We start from the raw sequence: 9,302 nt of genomic DNA, 5'->3' as shown, positions 1-9,302 counted from the left end.
AATCAGGTCATTTTATTGTTACTCTCTAACCATTGTAGCAGTGATCTAAAATCTCTTAACATAGTTGGTTTAACAACCAGTTGTAAATCCTCTAACAAGGTGGCAATTCCATTGAATTGTTTTTAAGACATCTTGCAAGGCCACTCCTAGGAGGGTGATTAAATCACCTAATAGGGTCACACCTAATAATGTGTTTTGTAACCTTTAATAGGGTTCGCTCCTAATAGGGCTCACTTTAGAAGAGTGAAAAATAATAACTAGTTACATTGGTGGTTTTTTCCAAATTGGGTTTCCATGTTAAATCTTGGTGTCTCCTGTGGTCATGTTATTTCTCTTATGCTTACAATTTAATTACTATCAAATGTTTTAAGATCTACTAAAAGTAAATCACACTTTTCATTTATCAAGTTACATCATTTTCTGTGTGTTTACTGAGTAATAGAAACAATCAATTTTCTTAGTCTAAATTTCATTGTTGACATCTAAGGGATCTGGGATTTATTCTAGTAGTAACTAATTCACCCCCCTCTTAGTTACTCCTATATTTCCAACACCTACTGGGCCTAAAGCCATCCCGTTGCATATAATGCCTTTCCTTGAGTAGTCCAACAGGGTAATGGGAATGACTTAGTAATACTAGGATCAACCTCTTAGATGAGGGACCTAAAGTTTGCACACATCTCTTCCTTGAGTACTTTAGAAATACCATTTACTTATCTTAATTAATGTGTGAGAACCCAACCCATCCCATAGATTTTAATTAAGTTATCACTTGTTATCCAACTCACTTAAAGAGTCAACCTATGTAGCACACTAGTCTCTAGGCATAAGATCCTTTTGCAACCACTTCTAGTCTCCAATACCTATAGTGAGCCACCCACATAGGGTTTCCTACCCTACTCTATATCTAATGCACAAGCCATGCAAAGTTACACAAGTCAGGGCATCTCAGAGAAGTCAAATAATGGAAATAAGTCTAGCTAGGATCAACCAATCTAGAAAACTCACTATAGTTTATTACTCAGTGAATTGAAAACTAAGAAAATAGTAAAAAAAAATATCTGTTTCTTATAACTACATATTTTTCAATGCTAATGAACATTTGTTCAAGCTGGCACACATTTTTAAAATATTTTATGTGTATCTATTCAATATAATGATGCATTTATTCAATAGTAACATGCATTCATCAAGAAGATCTGAACTTTTGTTTAATATAACCACACATTTGTATTCATAATTGTGCATATGTGTAATATAATTACACATTCAATATGGTAGAGTGATGCATTTGTACTAACTGGACACAAGGGGTAAATTGCAAGGTTGTGCATATGCTTAGTATAAATGAACATATATATAATATTCTTGCTCATATGTTCTAGAGAACTCAAAAAAATATAAAGAAGGGTATGAATTGAACTCCAAGACTAGATAAGGTGGAGGAGGGTTCTCTAGTACCATTTGTGTTGAGATCCCAAAATGAAACCCCCACATCCAATTCTAATCAACAAATTCAATTCTTAGCATTCTTGTGACATGGCTGCCATAATCAAGACCGCATCACAAATAACCAAATGAATACAAACACATTAAATTTAGATACAATAAAGAGCGACATGAATATTGTATAATTGCACTAAGGTAGTATATAAATTGTATATTTCTTATCCTAAGTTACAACATGTTCAATAAAATGGGATATTAAGGCCTACTTATTTTCCTGTGCCGATATGAAATTGGTCTTGAGTTTGTGAAAGATGAAAGCTTCCTTCCTCTAACTAGGTCTTGGTGTTTGTTTCCTTCCCAAGCTTACTCTAGATATCCTCTAGTTTTGTGCAGGCGATAATTTTTAATATTTTAATTTGACTATAGTTTTTGCCAATAATATTTCCTATCTTTTCTTTTTATTGGGAAGTCCCTTATTTATAGGGAGCCATTTATTTTTACAGATAGTTGCCTCTATTGCACTAACTCATTAAGGTTTAATTTAATAATTCTTTTTGTTTTAAAGTAATTTAACAAAATTGATGACCTAAGCTTGTCATTTATCAAGGTATTTTAGGAAGATGATTCTCAAAAATATGTGAGGTGAATGTAAGAATTTGGTATAGCTCTAATACCATGTAAGAATTTTCCTTAGGGAAAAATGACACCAAGATCAATAAGCTCAAGAACAAAGCACAATATGGACCAACTAATGTATGATCATAATAACAATATGAGAATGAATAATTGATTATGATGATTATATTGGTATTAAATACATACTAGAAGTGCCTATATATAAAGGCATATAAAATGACTAGGAGTCAGCAAAGAGATAAGTATAACAATTGAGCCCACATCCATTAGAAGTGGATTATCCTCCATTGTGCATGAATGTACATGAAACAATGAGAGGATAAGTATAACAAGGTGTATCTTGTATTGAGATGTTGTAGACACCATGTGCTTAAATAAGTTGCTAACTCCTATGTTGTCAACAAGAAAACTCATATGACAATGTGTACTCCTAGGTGTCTACATTAAAACTAATATAATAATGCATTAACCTAAGTAAATTTAAGTAAAGTGTAAATAGTAATTAATTATTTACACTAACACCCCCCTTAAGTGTAACTTAGGGGAATCCATTTAAGCTTACAAAAGCAATGATGGGTCCTAGCTACTAGGCCATATTAGGTATCCATGTACAAATGCAATGCTCTACATACAATGTGATGCAATGCAATGCAATCTCTCCGAAAATGGAGAAAGAGGGAAAAGCTCATGGGAAAAACCATCCCCCAAAAAGAGAGATAAGTACAATAAAGAAAGATGCATGTAAGGATGGAGTAATCAAGAGCCCCCCATTAGGACATACATCATGCATATACAATAGAGAATCCCTCCATAAGAAGGAAATATAGAGAAATAAAATCCCCCACCCCCCCTAGTGAAAGATCTCCTAATGATGAGTACTTGAAGGCAAAAGAGAATCCAATGCCTATAAACAAAATTTATTCCTTTAGGAAGAAGATACACCAAATATAATTGCAAGTATACTTCCCACTATGGATAGGAAGATGGAAGAGGGATCCATATGAAATATGCTATGGATAGTGCCTCTAAAGTTTGTTCATATGTTGACAAGTCCTTGATGAATGTAGATTGCACAAGCCAATCTAGTGGATGCCCAAAAGAAGGTGGAAAACAAGGTATAATGTCGATGTCTAAAAGTGAATCAAACTCCAAAGAAAAGGAATCATCCTTATAGGAAGATATGGGAAGATAAGTAATATAGTCTCCTCTCAATGATGAATGCACACCCATGAAAGAAGCTCCTTGATAACTAAAGAAGCTGCACAATGAAAACTGAATGATGTTCCTCCTAGTAGGAGGAAGTGGGGCCATAGGTGTAGTAGAGAATGCTCCCCAATTAGTAGGAAGAATCTTCAATAGATATGATGTTTGAGGAAACTAGAATACAATCTCCAAAGACTAATATATCTCCTCTGAAATAAAAGAGTCTTCCTTCAACTACTAAAAAGTAGTGTCCACAATCATGTTAGTGTTAAAGGAAAGATCAAGTAGTTGAGGGTCAAAGTGTTCCCTCACAATAAGTGAAGAAGAATTTTCCTAAAAAAAGAGAAGATGGATGTCATCAATAATGTCTCCACATCTTCAATGTAAGACTCCAAAAACAACACAACAATGTATGGAAGAAAGTCATCCCATGAAGCTGAAATAGGAAGACATGGTACTTCCTATTGCACTAAATTAGGAGCATCTCTAGCTAGAAATGGATCAATAGAAGCAACAGGAGCATCAGGAGGTATGATCTCAACTGGAGTTGTAGGTAACATAACTAGGGTGACTAGAGGTAGAATATCCTCTAGAAATGGAGGGACTTGTGGATCTCCATACACTTTCCAAAGACTCATCTATAGATCATAAGGTTCACTATCCTTTCTAAGGACATCAAAACAATCATAACTGATATTGATAAAAATGGCTTGCACAATTATGTTAGTAGGTGATTGATTAGTGTAAGAGGGTAGTTCTTTAGAACATAGAAAAAGAAATACTTCCTTATGCTCTCTTAGATGATCAATCATCAATGCACTCCATTTCTAATAGTTCCTTTTTGTCAATTTCAATTTTAAACCAATTTGACACTTGTGACATGACTCCATGAGATCAATAAATATATGCACCCCCAGAATGCAAAACTAATCAAAGAAACCCCCCAAATGAATGCTTTAGGCACTTTATATTTAGTGTAATTACAATAGGCACTTGTCCAAATGAATCAAAGTGGACTTTTTATTTTAATGATTACAAAAAAAAATATGAAGCTATATTAGACTCAACAAGATATGACACAAGACCTCTCAAGGATCTAATTAATTACAAGTGCCAATAGGCCAAAATGAGACCAAAGTTTGAAAGTACTATGCCTACTCAAAATTACTCCAAATTGATACTAGATCTAGAAAGTAGACCAAAAATCATACACTCTAAAAAAAATAGCACTTGAATATGTGTCCAGATGAGCTTGAACTAAGCCTTTGAAGTTGCAAAAATCAAGATTTGTGATTTGTAGAAAAATTCAAGAATAGAGACCTCAAACATCATGCACCAATGTGTAGATCACAAAATTCTACCCCAAAACAAAAAAAAAATGCTCAAAAAAGGGGGTCCATACAAGGGAGATATTGCTGTTTGAAAATCACCTTTGTAATTATTTTTCTTGAATCATCGCCGTTGCACCTCCAAAAATCAAATGACTCTATATTTCACCTCAAATGTCCAACTTTGATGAAACAAAAGTTGATTTGGGGGTTTTTTTACCTTCTAAATATAATGCCAATAAAAAAATGTAGATCTAAAAATTAATTGTACAGATCTGATGAGATCACACCAAGTTCACAAATTGGGCCTTTGGGTTCTAGTTCGCAAACTTTTTTTCCCCTTAGATTTGACTGTAGCCTAGGGTAGGCAAATTTATAGTCAAAATTCACCAAATCGATGCTTTAGATGCAATGGTGAGGTTTTCTTTGGCTCTAGATGCTCTCAATAACTATAGATACTCCATATCTGAATCATAGTCCTCCAAGAAGTGAAGCAAAAATGGTCTCCAATGGCTATAAAATGAAGCTCCCTTAACTCTGATACCATGAAAGAATTTGGTATAGCTTTGATACCATGTAAGAATTTTCCTTAGGTCAAATGACACCAAGATAAAGAATCTCAATAACAAAGCACAATATGGACCAAATGATGTATGATTATAATAACAATTTGAGAATGAATAATTGATTATGATGATGATATTGATATTAAATACATACTAGAAGTGCATGTATATAAAATAATCTAGAATGACTAGGAGTTAGCAAAGAGATAAGTATAACAACTAAGAACACATCCATCAGAAGTGGATTATCCTCTATTATGCATGAATGTACATGCAACAATGAGAGCATAAGAATAACAAGGTGTATCTTGTATAGAGATATTGTAGAAACATGGTGCTTAAATAAGTTGCTAACTCCTGTGTTGTCAACAAGACAACTCATATGACAATGCATACTCCTAGGTGTCTACATGAAAACTAATATAATAATGCATTAACCTAAGTAAACTTAAGTAAAGAGTAAATAGTAATTAATTATTTACACTAACAGTGAATTGGTTTAAGAGGCATGTCTCTACTCCCTAGGTCAAGGGTTCCAATTTCAAGGTTATTTTTCCACTCCATAATTTGTTTATTTCAATATTTGAGTCTCTAGACATCTTTTATTATTTAATTTTATTTATTCAAAGGATATAGTTATAATTTATAATTTTCAAGAGTTGTCAAACCTCATTAAATACAAAAAACAAAAATTACACTTTTACTCGAGCATCTATGTGTGCACCCATATATTCTCAGGTAATTGTACATATAGATACAATAAAAATGAGATGAAAGCCAAAGTAAAGCATTAAACATTAATGAATAAATTATACAATTTCCCAAAATCCCAAAGAAGGTGATTGACTCCTATAAGGAACTCTAGGTTTTGGGTGCCTCTACACCATGGTTTTATCTTTGAATCAAGAAATATCATAGAGGCTCTTGAACCTATTTGTTTACATGCTCGCATCATGAACAAATATGTACATATATACATAACTTTGCAATACTAGATGGGTTAGTAGGATTAGATATAATAATCACATCTATGAAAGTATATACAAGATACAATAAGAAAACAATCTTAACCATCTTAACATCATATCTCCTATCCCAGTATAGAATATAGGTCTAGTACATAATAACTCATGTCGCTAGGGTGGGCACTAGATCCTCCTCCCTTAGGACTATGATTTCTCTTGAAAGCCAACAATTAAATATGGATAGGATATTTGGTATCTATCAACATCCTTTTAAGTGGAGGATGTATCCTCATTGGGGTCCCATTGGACTTTGACTTATTCCATGGTATGACCCCTGAGGTGCAGGGTTTTCCATTGAAGTACACACACTGGCTCCAAAGCCATCTATCCATCTATGAATCACAAAGAATGCCAATTGAAAAAATGAGAAATATCAAGAATGTATTCTCTAAGCATAGATATATGAAAATAATCATGTATGCGAGTGAGGATATGTGACAAGTAAAGCTAGTAGGAAACAAGTCCAATCCTCTCCAAGATCTCAAATCATCCACTACTACATTTGGGCCTAAATTGTGATGGTAGGATGTTGCAATGGCAATGACCACCCATTGCCCAAGTGACTCCGATAGGGATTGGCTCCCGTTAGATGTGTGTTAGACTTTTTCCATCAAAATTTGCAACAACAAGGTATCTTGTCACAATTATGATGCCCCATGTTGTCATAAATTGAATCCACAAGGGGAATACACCATTGAAGGCCCCATCTCATGTGCGATGTCTAGGAGATAGAAATGTTGTGGATCTAATGGCTAGCCATCATACCTTTCCATCACAATAGTGATGGATATGTGGTGGCAATACTGTAGAACTAACGACTAGCCATCAGAGTTGTGACAAATATGTGGTAGAAAAAAATATAGAATGTGTGATGTTGAAGAGTGTGTTTTCCTAACAAATCTATTTCTAAAATTCAACTTTGGTTATGAAAATTATTAGGAGACTGCAACACTCTTACCCCTAAAACTATTTTTCTTGTTATTTTATCTTTCGCGAGAGACTAGATGATTTCTATCACAAGAATCATTCGGCCTCTCCCAAAAGATAAAAATAATAGGAAAACCAGCTATAGAGGTAAGAGCATTGCAGTCTCCTGATAATGTTTATAACCAAAGTTGAATTCTAGAAATAGATTTGTTAGAAAAGAACTCTCTCCAATGTCACACATTCTATATTTTTCTATTAGATTTGCAAAATAGGTTAATATTATGTTTCACTTGGTTTCAAGAATAATTTAATATTCTCTACTAATCAGGGCCAACCACGTGAAGGTGGAAGCTCATTTGGCCACAGTAACCCCTCCCCCCGCCCCCCTTGCCCTAACTTTTTAAAGAAAGGATCAATTTTTAAAGTACAAAAAAAGGTTCCATACCTACAAAAGTTACATCATTTTCTCATCTTCTAGTGCATATCATTTTCCATTGCATCCAAAATAAGATTCTACCACTCTGAATTGAGAATGCATGCTTCATTCAAATGCATGGACAAGAGGCAGAGCTAATAAAATAGAACACAATAAAATTTATTTAATACCTAATTAAAGACCTCAAACAAAAATGCAAATCTGTTGTGCTTTTTAGCTCCACCTATTGCCCATGCATTTGAACATCTTTATTGCTCATGAGTAATTCATCACATGGGTACATGTAGGAATGTCCTCACCACCTCTTGTATAAAATGAATCCAATATTAGAAAATTTCCCCTAAGAGATAATAGTTCAAGTGAAATAAACAAATGGAAAATGAGAGAGGAAAAGAGGAATCTACTTATCAATCGGCATTTCCATCACATCTATGGCCATGCTACTTGTTGAGTGAGTTTTATTGTTTTCCATTTGTGCCAAGATCTCTCTATTTACACACACACACACACACACACACACACACACACACACACACACACACACACACACACACACACACACACACACACACACACACACACACAACACACACACACACATATGTACATACATACATACATATACAAAGATCACAAGGGCATGCCAATGAAAGAGATGTAGAGATCACAAGGGCACACCAATGAAATGCAGTAATCACAAGGGCATAACAACAAAATCCTAGATCTCCAAATGATACATACATACATACTTACATACATATACATACATACATACACATATATACATACATACATACATATACATGTATATATGTATATATAGAGATATCTTTTAAGGTGATAAGTGATGACTTACCTCAAGATCCTCCACAAAAATAATGCAGACAGGAAAAATGGGTAGGGTTCACAAGAAATTTTACAAAAACATATCATAGTAGATATTTTTAGAAAGAAATAAGCCATTCCTATAGTGAGAATAGTTGCTACAAATTCTTGGGAGCCAATGGACCCTAAACCTATGCTATATTTTCTAGAGACATGGGAGAAGTTACTATCAGCTTCAATACTTCATAACATTCTAGATCATATAGTGATGCATTAATTAATAGCAGTAGTAGATACTTGGGATGTAGAGATCACAAGGGCATGACAACAAATTCCTATAGAGCTATCATCATATTAGGTACAATAAAATGAATGAGATGCAAAAATCAAAAGGGCATGACAATGAAATCCTATATCTCTACATGATACATACATACAAATATACATACATACATACATACATACATACATACATACATATACATACATATACATACATACATACATACATACATACATACATACATACATACATATACATGTATGCATGTATACAGAGAGATCTTTTTTAAGGTGCTTGTTACATCTTAGCACAATAGAAAATTGGACCAGCTGCATACATATTCCAAAATCAAAATAATTAAACAATAAAACTCACTCAACCCATGCTAAGTGACTAAGTTCAAGATCCTACACAAAAGTAATGCAAAGTTAATGTATATATGTAGGGAAAATATAATTTCCATTAACAATAACATTAACTTTGCTAATAGATGCATGGTTACATCCTTGGCTTCCATTTTTAGGCTAGCATATGGAGCCTCTAAATCCAACCATTCATTATAAATTGGGGAATGTGCTTCATACCTAACATTCAAGTCATGCATCTGCATATGCATATTTATCA

The sequence above is a fragment of the Cupressus sempervirens genome, chromosome 2 (assembly GCF_028749045.1).
Source record: "Cupressus sempervirens isolate cs-2001-9-10 chromosome 2, ASM2874904v1, whole genome shotgun sequence".
In the NCBI taxonomy this organism is placed as follows: domain Eukaryota; kingdom Viridiplantae; phylum Streptophyta; class Pinopsida; order Cupressales; family Cupressaceae; genus Cupressus; species Cupressus sempervirens.
This window is presented reverse-complemented; position numbering follows the sequence as displayed.